Below are 15,052 nucleotides of genomic sequence, written 5' to 3' on the forward strand. Positions count from 1 at the left end.
CTCAGCGGGGAGTCTGCTTCCTTCTCTCTCTCTGCCTGCCTCTCTGCCTACTTGTGATCTCTCTGTGAAATAAATAAATAAAATCTTAAAAAAAAAAAATTTTAAAAAAAAGCAGTCAAGCTTTCCTATTGGGAAGAAACAATTTGAATGACAATTAACTTCATAGCAGAAACCAAAGAAGTCATAAATGAGTGGCTTAACATTTCTGAAGAGCTGTGGAGAAGAAAGTCTCAACCCAGAATCTTGTAACTAGTGAAAATATCCTTCGGGAATTAGGGAAAATCAGACATGATTTAGATGAAGACATGATTCAGATGAAGAAAAACTAAAAGAAGTTATCCCCAGCAGACGAGTCTTGAAAGAATATATAAAGGAAATTCTCCAAACAGAAAGAATATGATAAAATAAGGAACTTTTGGAATATCAGGAAGGAGGAACAATGTAAGAAAAAATATGGGTAACTACAAGAGGCTTTGGTCATCATCCTCCTCCTACATTTTCTAAATTGTATTTAATGGTCAAAGTAAATATTGTAGCACTGTTTTATGTGGTTCTAAATACACATGTATTTATGTATGTAAATAAATATAGAGGCAATATTGAAGAAATGTGTATCATAGATGGGAGAGAATAAGGAATATAAAAGAGAGGTAAGCTACTTCACTCAGGCTGGTGAAATGATGACCCCAGTAGACTGTGATGTCTCTTTAGAAGATTAAGAAAAATATTTATAGGGTGCCTGGGTGGCTCAGTGGGTTAAGCCTCTGCCCTCGACTCAGGTCATGATCTCAAAGTCCTGGGATCAAGTCCCACATTGGGCTCTCGGCTTGGCAGGGAGCCTGCTTCCTCCTGCCTCTCTGCCTACTTGTGATCTCTGTCAAATAAATAAATAAAATCTTTTTAAAAAATTTTTTTAAAAGAAAGATATTTATAATACATACTTTATGTCAGGGCCATCCAATTTTTTCCCCGGGAGACCTGCTCCATACTTCATCTTAAGGATTCTAGGTCCACAAATGTGTTTAGGAATGGAAATTGGATCAAGAGCCTTAACTACATATTATGATGACTTGAAGACCTAAAATATTTTTGATTATGCATGAAGTAAGACTTATATAGCACTCCATCTATTGCTTCTTGGGAGAACATGATCAATTATATATCAAAGATTTCTGAAGGTCAAACCCTTTAACCCTTCCTATATCGGTAATCCTCTCATTCAGTCTCTGTTGGTTAAATATTGCTTTTTGGTCTCTACTGTTTGAGAAGAAGTGCATTTCAATGGCATTGTCTCCTGTCTTCATTCTCAACTTTCAGAGAAAAGTCACTACAGAGCTTTCAAAGAATGCCAGTGCTCCCCTCACCAATGTATGTTTTATGCCTTTCTGAAGGGAATGTCATTTGGACCCTGTCTAATGACCCAGTAAGGAGATGGGTAAGTAAATTCTGGCATCTCATTTTATTTACTGTGGAACAGAGTTAAATCCAGGCTTCAATCTGTATCCGTTAACTTCTGCTGCATAAGCAACCTTTCAAAAACCATCGATTAAAACTGCAAATATGATTTTTGTGATTCTCGGGGATTATTGGGCAGTTCTTTTGGTTTAAGGATGACTGATATAAGATAACCTCACTCACATATCTGAAAATTTGCCTGAGATGATTGAGACTTTTCTCCAAGTCTCCAGGTTTATCATTCATCCACCAGTAGCTAGCCTAAGCTTGTTCAAATGGTGGCAGAATTGTTCCCACCAGCAGGAGAGTGCAAATCCCAGTGCCTCTGCTTGGATCACGTTTGTTAATGTCCTATAACTAAAGTAAGTTATATTGTCAAGTCCAGTTTCAAGAAGTGAGGAGAGAGTAAAATCCTTTTGATGGAAGAAGTGGTGAAGTCCAATTACAAAGGGGTGGATATACAGGAGTTGAAAGAATTATTGAGTAAATTTTGCAAACAAATCATCACAGAGTCAGCCAACAGAGAAAACTGTAGAGCCATTCCCAGCTGCCGAAATTGACACACTGAACCTATAATTTTTTGATAATGCACCCAAAACAGTAACTTCAGCAGATTTCATGTTCATTTTGATTTATCTTATAATGGGGGGATCAAGGAGCATCAATCATCTCTTCCCCAGTCAGACTTGTACTTGTCCCTCTGGCTTAGTCTGGGCTCTGACTTCAGCTACAGGTCTATAGGTAATGAGAAGTGGCAGGAGCAGGTTTTAAGGAAAACTAAGAGCTGCTTATAAGAGAATTGCTCCAGGCAGTTGTGGCAAGCTTGCAGGCTTTTCCAGCAACACTAGCCTCCTCAGATAAAGGAGAAGCTGCTGGGAAGAGAGTGCCAGTCACATGTGGGCTTTAAGGTAATCAGATCCATCCAACTTTCCCACATGTTCCCAATTCACTTTTTATGGTCTCTCCCTTTGCAAAGCAATGTCATAATTTTCACATGTGACATAGCAAGGCTGTGAATTCAACCTGCAATGTAATTCTATAAGACACGAGATCAAATTGTGGATCTGACATTTTTATGCATTGGCCCAGCAGCCACAACATCTAAGAGATTCTTTTAACTCAGTCATCCAGGCTCCCTGGTTCCCTGATTGTGCTTTAATCAGAGAATTCAAACTCTCTAAAGCAGTCATAAGCCATTGTCCCACTCCATAGTCCCAGTACTCTTTATTTACATCCTTAAAGTTTACTGCAACAGTTACTTGGTCTCTTAAAGTCTCATCTTCAAAAGAAAATTTGCAGGCAACAACAGGTGATAATTTAAATAATGCTTTCATTAGTGCATGCCATGGATTATTAAAACCCACACCACTGGCAATGATGTCACCACTGCTTTCAAATGTAACTAGGTCATATAACAAATCCCAGCTTTCCATATATAAAGATATATTTCCTGCAACCCCTACTGATATCAAATATTTTATCAGTCAAGATTCAGTCAGGAAAACACTAACACACAATGTATTTCAAGCAGGAAAGGATTTAATACAAATAATTGTGTAATTAAAAATTGACAGAGTTGATGGAGGAGTAAAGGTTAAGGAAGGATACTTCTACCTCTCTGAGAATTTCTGAGGTTTCTGTCACCCAGGTCAAAAATGCAGGAATGTTGTGGCAGATGCAGTACAACGTTGTAAAATCTCATCCGTCTAAATCCTGACATCCGCATGCCACAGAGGGAGGAAAATTAATGACATCTGCATCTATTCTGTCTTTAAAATCCTTTATAAGATTTTTTTGTTGGCAAAATGTAAAGTGGAACTTTACAGTCAAGAGACTCTGAACATTGTAATTCTCAAGGACACTTGGGAAGAATATACAAGAAAGGTGGGATTTTGAGACTGAGTGGGAGTAGAAATTGAAAAAGAAGGAGAAAAATAAATTTAAACAAGAAAGAGGCCTTGTACAGATGATGACAATGTGCTCTGAATTAAGGAATATAAATAAGGCAATTCTCTGCACCTGAGATCTGGGGGGTGGGGTGGGTGAACATGAGAAAAAAAATAAAGAAGGTCACTCACTGCATACAGATAAAGCTCTCTGGGAATTTAATATGTATATTCATATCAAAGTAAAAAAATTATATCTTCTTACTTCTTCTTTATTCAAAAGAAATTACTCAAAAGAATAGAACATACTGTGCACATTAAAATCATTTTTAGTATTACATATGAGAAAAGAATAGTTAGTCTTGTTATTCTCAAAAGTTACATTCTGAGAATTTTGCATATTCCATATTTGTGGGTTTGTTTACTTTTCCCTTTACCTTGGTCATTTTTTATTTCATGTATTTTAAGGCTATATTATAAATTACATACAACTTTGGAACTGTTCTGTATCCCTGGTGGATTGACATTTTATCATTATCAACTACCCCTCTTTTGCTACAATAATACTTCTGGACTTTGTCTTCTTTATCCATCAGTATAGCTATTCCAGATTACTTTATGTTATTATTACATCATATCTCTTTCCATCATTTTTTCTCAAAATGTCTGTATCTTTATATTTAAGGTCTGCTCCTACAGGCCTCATATAGCTGGTTGTGATCTTTAATCCAGCCTATTATCTCTGTCTTTTAATAATGTCATTTAGTACATTTACATTTAATGTATCTATCAATATATTTGTAACTAAACTATTATTCTACTGTTTGTTTTATAATGTCTCACTTATTATATTTTTATTTTACTCTCTTTTCTCCCTTCTCTTGAACAGAGTCTCAGATTTTTTTTTTTTTTAAGATTTCTGTTCTCCACTATTGGCTTGTTAATTATACATTCTTCCACCACTTCTTTTTAGTGGTTACCCTGAAGATTAGAGCATCCATCCCTGACTTTGTGAAGTCTAACATAAATTAGAACTTTTATGTCCCAAGATAAAACATGGACTTAAAAACATTTTAAATTTCAGAATGTCTGAGTGACTAGGTCACTTGAGCAGAGGGCTCTTGATTTCAGCTCAGGTCATGATCTCAGCATCCTGGGATTAAGCCCCATGTCATGTTCTGCACTCAGCCCATATCAGATTCTGCACTCAGACTCCCTGTTTGAGATGCTCTCTCCCTTTCCTCCTACTCCTCTCCCTGCTCCCACTTGCTCTCTTGCCCTCTCTCTTTAAAATAAGTAAATAAATATATTTTTTAAATTTTAAATTCCATTTATCTTCATCTTTTTTTGAGCTTTGTTGTCAAGTATTGTATTCACATATATTTCATACCCACAAGACATTATTATTATTTTTATGAAAATAGTAGTTTATATCCATCCATGTACTTAACCATTATATTGTTTTGTGTTTCCTTCTACAACTTTTTTTCCAATCTGGGATCATTTTACTTCTATCTAAAGAACTCATTATAGCATTTCTTTTAGTATAGATATGCTGATAAGTTGTTTCTGTTTTTATAAAATGCGACTTCATTTTGTCTTCATTTTAAATATTTCTTCTGAGTGTAGATTTCTAAGTTGAGTTACTTTCTTTCAAAAATATGTATGCTATACCATTGTCTTCTGGCTTTGACTGATTCTCCTGAGAAATGAGATAAAGTCTTTCTTCCTTTGAAGATGCCTTTCAAAGTTTCTCTAAACTGCTTTCAAATTTGTTTTTGTGTTTGTTTTATCTCTGGTTTTCTTAAATCTTACTAAGAAATGCCTAGCAGTGAACTTCTTTTAGCCAGTTTGGGATTTGTAGTGCTTCTTGAATCTGCAACTTGATGTCTTTTGTCAGTCTGGGAAAATCTTTTAATCTCTTCAACATTTGTTCTGCATCATTTGCTGTCTCTTCTTTTTCTGAGGTTTTAATTATATAGGATCCTTAAAATATATATATATATATTTTTAAGGATATATATATATAAAATATAGGATCCTTAAATATATATACATATGTTACATTATTGCTTGTATTGTTCTTTGCTCTATACTTAAAAATAGATGTTTTCTGCTGATGCATCTTCTAGTCCATTAATTCTCTCTCCATCTGTATTCAATCTATTGTTAAAGTAGTTTGCTTCTTGAGTAGCCTTGGTGGCTCGGTTAGTTTAGTGTACAACTCTTGGTTTCAGCTCAGGTTGTGATCTCAGGGTCATAAGATCAAGCCCTGCATTAGGGTGTGTGCTCAGCTTGGAGTCCGTCTGTGATTTTCTCCCTCTACATCTGCCCCTCCCTCTGCTTGCACTTCCTTTCTCTCTCTCTCGCTCAAATAAATAAATAAAATCTTTTTATAAAAGTCTCTTTTTCCAAATATTTTAGTTTTAGTTCTCAAATTTATGGGTTTTTTCTATATATCATATTTAATTTCTAAAATTTAAGTGCATGTGTTCTTTTTTTTTAAACATATTAAATCACAATGCTGTTAGTTGTCTATATATGATAACACTCTCTGTCACTCTTTCTCTCAGATACACACACACACACACCATTTATCTATCAGACAATTTTTTTTAAATATTAGGAGCAAAGGGACTACACTGTTGAGAGTATAAACCACTAAAATCACTTTGGAGAGGTGTCCATAGTATCTATGAGAGCTAAACATAGCATATGCAACATAACTCAGCAATTCCACTCCTAGATATATACACAAATGAAAATTATTACCTATGTGCACCAAAAGATACATATAAAAATGGTTATAACAGCCTTTGTAATAACTCAAAACTTGAAATAACTTAAATGTCTACCAACAGTAAGATTTAGACAAACTATGGTAAATCTTACAAGAGAATACTATGCAGTTATGAAAATGAACTACTGCTTCACATCATGTTGGATGAATCTCATCCAAACGTAATGCTGAAAGGAAAAAGCCAGACAAGAATATACACCACATGATTGTGTGTGTGAGTGTATAAGTGCATTTCAAAAGAAGCACAATTAACCCATGGTGTTAAAAGTCATGACTGTGGCTCCTTTTGAGAAAGAGCAGATGACTGTAAATGGAAAGGGACTGGTAGGGTTCTACTTCTTCTTTTTTTTTTTTATAGATTTTATTTATTTGACAGAGAGAGATCACAAGCAGGCAGAGAGGCAGGCAGAGAGAGAGAGAGAAGGAAGCAGGCTCCCGGCCAAGCAGAGAGCCCGATGCGGGACTCGATCCCAGGACCCTGCGATCATGACCTGAGCCGAAGGCAGCGGCTTAACCCACTGAGCCACCCAGGCGCCCCAGGGTTCTACTTCTTGATCTGGACATTTGTTACATGGATGGGTGTGTTCACCTTGTGAATATCCAACAAGCTATACAATTAAGATTTGTACACTTTTCTGAGTGCATAATTCCAAAACCTATTAAAAATAAGAATGAAACATCAACTCAGTAGACTACTCTTAAATTATTAAAAGTTATGTTTATTTCAAACTATGGAAAATATTTATGATATACTAGTACATATATTACAACTACAATTATTGTATAAATAAGTATTGTATGGAAAGTTTTAGGAGAAAATAAACTGAAATGATGAACAGTTATGTTAAAGTGAACACTCAGTAGGAAATTTTTAAGGGCACCTGGGTAGCTCAGTTGATTAAGTGTCTGCTTTTGGCTCAGGTCTTGATCTCTGGGTCCTGGGATTGAGCCCCCTGTCAGGCTCCCTCCCTGAGCAGGGAGGCTGCTTCTCCTTCTCCTCGGTTCTCATGCTCTCTCTCAAATAAATAAATAAAGTCTTTAAAATAAGACTAAATAGGAAATTTTTAAAAGCATTTGCCTGGGTGGCTCAGTTGGTTAAGCAGCTGCCTTCAGCTCAGGTCATGATCCCGGCGTCCTGGGATCGAGTCCTGCATCGAGCTCCTTGCTCGGCAGGGAGCCTGCTTCTCCCTCTGCCTTTGCCTGCCATTCTGTCTGCCTGTGCTCGCGCTCTTTCCCTCTCTCTCTGATAAATAAATAAAAAAATAAAAATAAAAATAAAATAAAAGCATTTGCTTAATGTCAATTTCATTTTTACAAAGTAGGGTACTTTTATAGGAAAAAAAACAGTAAAATTTTATAAATAATGTCTTTTCATTTTCTTAACACTAGTAAAAATCTTAATCTTTTTTTTAATTATCTTTGGAATACAAAAAGCTAAGAGCAGGTAGATATCAGAATTACCTGTTGATGTTAAAGACTTCCAAGCCCTACCACTCCCTTTTGATTATTAACCAACAATGTAAATTAATCACAAATCTCAGTAAAATTTTTGTGTTACAGGTCATTTGATAATCTACTGAAAATTATGAAACCGCTCCCCCAGAAAAATGCACCCGCTTACCTACCATCAAATTTGTTAACAATTCCCATGAATTTATGAATCCTTTGAAAGCCAAGGACACAGTCCCATAGTCATGAGGCTCCCTGTCAATGAAGAACTGAATCTTCTGATCATGAGAGTTTCCATTTGTCTAGAATCTCGTGTAAGAACAACCCCTCTACTCCAACACCTCACTACGCACGTGAAAAATTCCAAACTTGGACCTGCATGAGGCTTGTGCATGGTCTCAGAGGTCCTCAGTAGGAACACTGGAATAACTGCAAAATTATAAGAAAAATAAATAATTTTTAAATAAATATATTGAGCCTTCTGAGAGTCACCATTGATTTTAGTGCCAAATCCCCCGGAAGTACTTTTTCATTCCCCTCTGCCCTGCATTCATCTGCACCATGAGGCTCTCATGCCTCTGTCTTCAGTAAGCAGCCAAGATTACCAGCTGTGTGACTTTAGGCAAATTGCTTAACCCTCCTGTACCTTAATTTCCTCTTCCTGGATCCTGGGATGGTTGCTTGGAACAATGTCTGCAACATTGCAAACTGCCCCATATATATCATCATTGATTTTACCATTAGTACAACTGATTTTGCAGAATCGCTGTGCTAGGTATAATTAGCCTGGGAAATAATACATATGAGTGTGCTGGGTCATCATTAAAGCAACTTCCCTGGAGAAGGCATCATTATTAACATAGTTGGCTCAATAATTATGAGATAGTCATAGGTCATAAAATTAACATGGATGGAATATTTACCCTTTATGAAACCCTGACAGTTGTTCTGTTTGGGGAATTGAAGAGAGCTGCCCCAGGACAATCCCGGGAGGAGAAAGCTGCCTCAGAGGAAAGATGACCCTTAGATAAACAACCATAAACAGATCTCTGTATCATCATTAGGGCAACAAATCACCCTTCAAAAACGGCAGCTGACAGCTCTGTCATCCAGTACTGATGGGAAAGTAAACCCTGTTGGGGTGAAATAATTGAGGGAAATATGGTCGGATTAGATGTCATCTGATGAGTTTACATTCTATAATAATTTAAACAGTCATTGGATCTCCGACCCTGCCTTATCCAGCGCTGCAGTACTTAATATTTGTGGCTGCTCCTGGTGGCTCTCCCTCAGCCCTAACTCCTAGCCCAAGATTTGCTTAAATAAACTGGATTTCCTGTGTGCAATTTGAAATAAATTAGCCAGGGGATGGCTACCTTCCCACCAGGTTTCCACTGGGTTCCTGTTCATACTGCTTTGTTCCCTCGGGGGGGAAAAAAAAAGGGGGAGAGAGAGAGAGAGAGAGAGAAAGGTGCTTGGGTGGCTCAGTTGTTAAGTGAGTGTCTGCCTTCAGTGGGCTCCTTGCTCTGCAGAGAGTCTGCTTCTCCCCTTCACACACCATCTGCTTATGTTCCCTCTCTGGCTGTCTCTCTCTCTCTCTCTCTGTCAAATAAGTAAATAAAATATTTTTTAAAAGATTTAGTTATTGGGCGCCTGGATGGCTCAGTGGGTTAAGCCACTGCCTTCGGCTCAGGTCATGGTCTCAGGGTCCTGGGATCGAGTCCCGCATCGGGCTCTCTGCTCAGCAGGGAGCCTGCTTCCCTTTCTCTCTCTCTGCCTGCCTCTCCATCTACTTGTGATTTCTCTCTGTCAAATAAATAAATAAAATCTTTAAAAAAAAAGATTTAGTTATGGAGTGAGAGAGAGAGAGAGAGAGAGAATGAGGGAGGGACAGAGAATCTCAAGCAGACATGGGGCTTGAGCTCAGGACCCTGAGAGCATGATCTGAGTGGAAACCGAGAGTCCCACGCTTAAACCATTGTGCCACCCATGCACCCCTATACTGCTTTATTCCAAGCACTTAGAAGCACTTTTTAACAGCAACTAAGCTGCGCCAAGAGAGAAGACCTAGTGGTTCATCTCCAGGCCCCATCAACCAGGAGGAATCGATTAAATTACCAGATTGCCCCATGTGCCTTGTGTGCAGCTTGAAAAGCTGGGAAACAATTCTAGAGTTTGAGTCAGAGCAAAAGAGGCAGCCCTGAGAAGGGCCAGAGAAAAAGTCTGCCCATGGTTTGTTGTGGTCTGTTTGGGCGTCCACATCCCTGAGCTGAAGCAGCAGCAGATCTCCTCTCTCTGGTTGCCTGGATTCCTCCCCGACATTCCACTTCCATATTTTCGTATTTATGAGTTTGCATGGCTGCGCTCCGCCATTCATTTCTGCCCTTTCCCCATCTGTTTATATGAGACAGCCACATGAGAAGACAAAAGAAGACACCCTAGAAATTAATTCCATGAAGGAAGAATTTACTGTCTCTGCACATAGGGGAGCACAAAAGGAGGGAGGTCATTCTGTAATTCACTCTCAAAAATGTGACAGCTGCTGAGTGTCTCAGGTCATGGGTAGGGGCAGTGAGTTTTATGTTCCAGGACCCCAAGATTGTCTTCCTTCTTGATCTGGGCAGCAAAGGACCTTCTTCTGAAAGACCAACCGAGTTCATCAAGCATTCAGTGTGAATATTTAGCTGGGTGATTCACTCAGTGTTTTCGCTGTCACTGAAGAGAAGACAGTGTCAAAGTTTGAAGGGGTCTGAGAGATTATTAAATTCAACCGTGTTATTTTACCCATGGGGAAACAAAGGCCAGAGGGATCATTATTGGCCTAAGGTCGTATATCAAGTATGTGGCAGAGCCAATGACCGGAAGCCTTGAAAACTCTTCATTCCCCAGGCCAGAGAATTTTTCCCAGGACGAGCCTCCTGAGTTCCATGCATCCCAGTTTTGCCTTGAGTCCGCGGCGGAGCTCAGACTCGGGGAAGTGCTGTCAGTGACAAAGAGGGTACTGCTCCTACAGATGTCATTCTGCACGAACTTACTAGGTGACAGGAATATTCCCTGTGATCCAGGGGAAAAAATCCACTTCAAAGAACACGTTCTAAAACATACAGATGTGCAGAAAATTGTATGTAAAAGTAGCTTTGCAATTAATAATACAGAATTCTCATTATGAAAAAGATCTCAAAATTATATGTCTGATAGCAATCTTTAAATTATAAGGAGCTTTAAAGGACATGTACCAGTTGTGGTTAATTGGGTGGTAAAGAGGGTTTTCCTCTTGGTGTCTTTCTTTTCTTCATTTTTCCAGAGTAGATACATTTATTTTTTATATGCAAATATACCACTGTTGAGGCCTTAGAAAATAACAATTTAATTTCTGAAAATTATGTCTGCCAGAGAGATATGCCGTCTCCTTCATTCGTATGTCTTCATCCTTCAGGGCTGAGGCTCAGCACTTTCAGCTTTAAACAAATCAAAAAAAAAGGATCTGGAAAGAAGAATCACTATCAGCTCAGAAAAGAAAAGTTCCTTACACTTTCTGCACTTATTGAGATGAAACAAGATGACCTCTCTCGTTTGACATCAGATACTAAATCTAAAGTAATAATCTTAACAAATGGGCCAGTTCTGATTTTTCTTTCTTTTCCATAACATAGCTCCCATGGGACAGAATGTAAAATTAATGGCCTCAGTGTGCACTAATGTTGCAAAAACATCACATCTGATTTTTTATCTGAAATAAACAATAAATAATAATTTAATTTCTTGATCTGAAATTAAAGGTTGCAAGTCATAAGCACTTAGTTTTCCAAGAAAAAGAAAAATAAATCAAATACTATATTCTTCATATTCCTAAAACATAAGATCTTTGTAGAAATTAAAACAATACTTAAATCAAATACAGATACAATACAGACTAATGAGTTGTGCTAGAAATCCTTAAAAAGTTTGCCCCACGCTGGACTCTGTGCAGAGCAGGGAGTCTCCTAGAGGATTCTCTCTCTCCATCTCCCTCTCCCCCTTCCCCCATTCACTCACTCTCTTTCTCTCTCTCTCCTCCTCTCAAATAAATAAATAAATTTAAAAACAGAAATCCTTAAAAAGTTGAAACACTGAAAGAAAAATAAAAGTGAATAAAAGTAAAAAAAATTGCAAACAAAAATAATTTATGACCCTATCTCATTCATCGTAATGCACAGTACTAGAATTACAGTAATCAGTACAGTTAAAGTGAAGACCACTGACGTCTCTTACCTAAGTAAGATGACGATCATCAAATGACATTTAACACTTGTTTTGATCTTTGGAGGTTTTGTCTTTGTAATAAGTATGTAATAAGAAAAAAAACAGCCATCTAGTCCATGAAGTGCTTGGACCCCCACCACCACCCCACCACCACCACCAAACTACTGACCCATCCTGATACCCCGCCCCAGGGGGCTGCCTCCTTCTCCCTGTACCTCCTCCAACATACGTGGTCTTGGGTCTACTGAGCTCCTGTGATGAGATAGAGTCTTACTCAAAAAGCCAGTGTTTTAGCCCTGAATTCCAGCATCCCAATATTCCAGCATCTGTTGTCAGACAGAACCATAGTGCCCACTTGCCCCGACAACTGCATTGACCATTGACTCAAATCATTCCTATGCCTGGTGTCCTAGATATGTACTCAAGTTTGACCTTCTCTTGTCCTAGCTGGAATCCCAGTTCAAGGCCCCCTTCCTAATTCCAGCATCCTCTGGCGGCTCTTCAAGTCCAGTGGTTGAGAAGCTAGCATACTTTGAGTCTGTATCCACTGGAGCCATGGCACATGGAATCAACTGAGGTTGAGGTTCTTTAGGGAGAGGAGGTCTTCATCATCTGACACTCAAAGCATGGCAGAAAGCTAGCAGTAGTTTAAGGGTTTGTGTTTATACTTGGCAAATACTTGGCAGAGCTTTAAATGAAGAAATTCTATTTCACTGTAGATACAAACCAACCATAGGAGTCCTCTAGGACTTGGCACATCATGGCTCCCAGAGATGGCAACATATTAGATTAGACCTTAGTCATTTGACAGGAAGAAGATGAGGACAACTCATCACCCAACAGGGATGCTTCCTCGAGCCCCTTATCATCACAGTAATTTCAGGAATTTATAAGAGATTTAAACATAATTTTAGGTCCTCATATTTCTAAAGTTGTTTCTGAGGAATCTTCCAAGTAAGAAAGCAAGCTCAAGAAGAAAACCAAACCAAAGCTCTGAGGCAACTTAGCTTCCCTTAAGCCCCACTCGTCTATAAAAATTACTTTTAAATAAAGTTCTTCCTCCAGAGTAAGAGAGAGAACCTTTAGGCAGGGTTCATGTGATGAAGGCATGAAGTAGGGACAGTGGAAAATGCACATCCCTGACTTGCCTTATGTGAAAGGAAACGATAGTTTTGTCCATTAAAACATGTTAGCGTATGAATTTTTGGCAAGTAGTTAAATGATGCAAACAGATGGAGATAGCAATATCTTAATGCCCAAAGCAGTTTGTCTTTAAATATGATAATATAATAAAACAAGGGGGGAAAATAGTTTGTCTCTGAGCATCTGATCTCAAGAGAAACTAGCAGAGACAAGAGGGTACAATGACTTTTAAAACCATGTGAACTTAAATCAGGCTGAGCCAGTATGAGGGGATAGTACCAGGGCTCCAAGTCTAATGGTCAGACCAAGAGAAGGGACAGCAAGTCAGGAAGCAGCTTTGCCAGCCACATAGCACACAGCAGAACCTCGCTCTAAGCTTTTTAGAATCTGAAATACTCCCAGCCCAGGATAGGTCCATTCAAGGTCATTGCCGGGGGCCTGGTGATTCCGTCACCAAATTTGATTTCCTTGTGGTATATTTGTTAGCACATTCTACAGCTTCAAGAAGTCAGACAATACAGGGGGAGAAAGACACTTGGGGCCAAGAACAAGAATTGAATTTCCTATAAAAATAGCAAACTACAGGAACCTCGAATCCCTATAGTTCTTCCATGCAAGCCATACCCAAACCACATCCCAAAGATGGAGGGGAAGCAACTTGGGGATGGATTCCGTGGTCAGTGAGTTGGAGACTATGCAAACACTTGATTACACATTAAGAGATAGAATATGACATCAGGTATGATTTCTACTATTATTTCTATTTTACACAGAAATGCACTGATAAAATTCTACAAGGATACAACAGTCTCATAACAGTGGCTGCCTCTGAATGCATAAGCTCTAGGAGGGGTGGCTGAGGAAATACGCCCAGGCTTCCAGGACTAGGTGAGATTAATTTTGAAGACTGTGTCAGAATTACCAAAGCAAACAAGAGAAAGATGGCATTCCAGCAAAGAGCTTAGCATTTTATGGTAATGACCAGTAGTTGAGTATAGCCAGAATTTAGGGTGCTTGGGAAGAGCTGATAAGAGATGAGATTGGAAAAGGAGGCAGACATAAGGCCTTGATGGACCTTGTATTTAATTTTAGATAATTTTAATTTCTGCCTATAGTCAATAGAGAGCCTGTATTTGATTGCAAGTAACAGAAGGGTCATCCAAGAGTGATTCAAATAATAAAAACATCTATTTCATCATGTTATTAGTCAGCTTTGCTCCTGTGAGGACAGCAAGGAAAGCAAGAGGGGTTGCAAAGCAGCTACCCAGTTGGACAAGAGACTTAAAGCAGTGGTTTCTGAGATGATGCCTGAAGAACCCCTAAAACAGCAGTGAGTTGAAGGAAGGAGCCAGGTGGGGAGGGACTCCCATTTAGGGTGCTGACATGCTTGGTCAACTTGATTTGGAGCCGGAATTCATCCCTGGATTTCCAAGAATGCTTTGCAAGGATAGACAAAACCAACCCAGGGTGGGGGGAAAAGTCAGACCAGTGTTGCAGGAGGCAGAGAGTGATGGAGAAGGAGCATGAGGGAACTTTCTGGACTGACGGTCATGTTCCATACCTTGATAAAGGTTTGGGTTACTCGAAAACTGATTGAAAAGTACACCCAGAGATTTATGCCTTTATGCGCAGAATTCACCCTCAACTTAAAAAAAAAAAAAAACTTATCAGACACAGCTTTCTAGTTCGTGAATGTAAAGTAGTGACTGATGAAATGTAGGACTTTGAAATGTATCAAAATAGAAGGTAGATTTATGGATGAATGGAGACACAGAGAGGTTGAAATGTGTAAACCAACACAGTGCAAGTTAACTGTATAACCTTGGTGGTTTTCACTATAAAATTCTTTTGAGTGATGTTTAGAAATTTGTTATAAAATACAGGAGGAGGTGGGAAATGACCTACAAATATCTTTTCTCAGAGCCTTAATACCTACACATACTTGGTTTCACACAGTCACATCCCTGGCACAAGACAAACATGATTATTCTGTGATTCTATCGTGCCACAATTCTGGCAATCTGAATTCCCAGGAAAATCCCTTCGCTGGATGGTTGTGTAGACGCCATCTGCGAAA

This window comes from Neovison vison, chromosome 10 (assembly GCF_020171115.1).
Source record: "Neovison vison isolate M4711 chromosome 10, ASM_NN_V1, whole genome shotgun sequence".
Taxonomy (NCBI): Eukaryota; Metazoa; Chordata; class Mammalia; order Carnivora; family Mustelidae; genus Neogale; species Neogale vison.